The sequence below is a fragment of the Taurulus bubalis genome (genome assembly GCF_910589615.1).
Source record: "Taurulus bubalis genome assembly, chromosome: 1".
Classification (NCBI taxonomy): domain Eukaryota; kingdom Metazoa; phylum Chordata; class Actinopteri; order Perciformes; family Cottidae; genus Taurulus; species Taurulus bubalis.
This window is the reverse complement of record NC_136589.1, coordinates 9,669,957-9,672,000: the sequence shown is the minus strand read 5'-3', so window position 1 is coordinate 9,672,000 and position 2,044 is coordinate 9,669,957.

Here is a 2,044-nt window from a genome sequence, read left to right as displayed (position 1 = left end):
AATCTGAAGGTTTTCTTCTTCTGATTAACTGCTTTGTTCTCAGTGCCAGCCTCTCTTTTCAGTACTGCAAAAAAGAAGAAAGATAAATTAGTCAATAATAGCAGTATAAAACCTTTCACGAGTTTATTTTTTTCATGAAAGGATCAACTCTTTTGAACAACATTACCTCTGCCATATAAACTCAACACAAGCTCAACTGAAGCAAACTGAACTGACCCCAACAGCAGCAACGAAGCAAAGGGGGACTTAAGGTCACGAAATTAGTATGTGCCAGATGAAAATGGTAATTTACAATGATATTCCTCTAAAAGGTTTGGTCATCCACAAGCATTCCTCACCCATTTGTCATGATAGCTCAGAGCACACTCGGTTGAGTCACACGAGTTGGAACTAACAACTAGCCTAAAATAAATGGAATTAAACGTAGCTCGATGTCCCTCTGAGATACTGCATGGTATAATAGCCTGGACCCAACTTGACTTTAGGTCAAAGTTAAAGTTTCATGGCAGTTGATCTAACACGGCCAAGAAGGAAATAGGGGGATGGAGGTCATGCAAACATGCAACAGTGTAAATTAGGAATAATATATGAAAAAAAAGAAGAAAAAAAAGATTTATTCCACTAATAATTAATGAGGATTTCAAGAAATTTTTCAATATTTTGAGAAAAATACACTCTTTTGCAAAATAACTCTGAAGTAGGCACAGGTGGACGCGAGTTATTTAGCTGGTTGCGACATTATCAGTGTTATGAATTAGTATGGCAAAAACTTACAGAATTTAAGTTGCAATGGCAGTGTCCCGCTGTTCCCGTATAGGCCGTTCCCTTGTTGACTCAAAGGCAGTGAAGACAAGTTTGGTTGTAACTTTATCTAACATCCATGTTGCCTGTTGCAGATGACCTGCTGGACTGCAGGGCCCTGAAGCTCCGACCCTGCTGCTACACAGTTATGTTCGTCTGTTTATTCAAAATCTATGAAAATTTAACATGTCTCGGGTCCAAATTGCAGCAATTTACGACTAAGCACTTCCTTTGGTGGGCAGCAATACACCCGGCAAGTGGGAATTAGATCGAATACGCAGTTCTCGGAAAAAAGTCATAGCATCCTGTCAAAAAAAGTCATACAATAGTATGTATAACAAATTATAGTATAATATTTTTTTTTTTTATAAAAAAATAGTGAAAAGGTCATGGTATAGTATATAAAAAAAACATTATTAAAAATACATTGTATGTAACAGACTCAAAATTAATGATAATGTTTCTCACCATCTGTTGGATATAAACAGGCCAACAAATTTGCCACTTCGACAACTTTATAAGTTAAATATATCTAAAGGTTGTGTTTACATCTTGTTCCGCTGTCCCCAAAGAGCAAAAAAAAAAAAAAAAAGAAAGAATAATACTGACATAAGTTGTTGATGTGTTCATACGAGAGTTTTGGGCTCGAGATGACGAAGCAATTTATTTTCAACACTCTCTCCCTGACTTCCATTGAACTCGTGTTGGGCTAAGCTCCAAACCCCAGTGACGCTGAATAGGAGAAAAAGCAGGTAAACAAAATTGAGGCAAAATAGAATTCCATCTGTTATATCTTCAGCTTTACTCCATTTCTCGATTTACCTTAACATTTCAAAACATGGATTTTCCACCAAATACGGTCTACAATAAGTCAGTCGACAAACACAGAGGGCAAGTTCAAAGCAGTTTTAATCGCATTAAAAGTTTTCATACAGTCATTTACAAGTCTAAGTATTTCCATTGTTAAATTGCCATTTTCATTCTTATCTTCTCCATGCAGTGTCATCATGAATTAAACAGCAAACACAGACCATGAACACAAAGCCTATTTTCTTCCTGACAACCCCATACAAATTTGAAATCCATGGTTAATTACATGTTAACAGAACAAGCGGAATCCATTTTTTTCAAACCGTACGGACCTTTTTTGTTACATAACTTGCTAAAAAGTTTCTGTGCCAATCATTTCAGGATATGTCAACATAAAACAGGCATTAACAGTTCTCAAGGCAAATACTTTTCT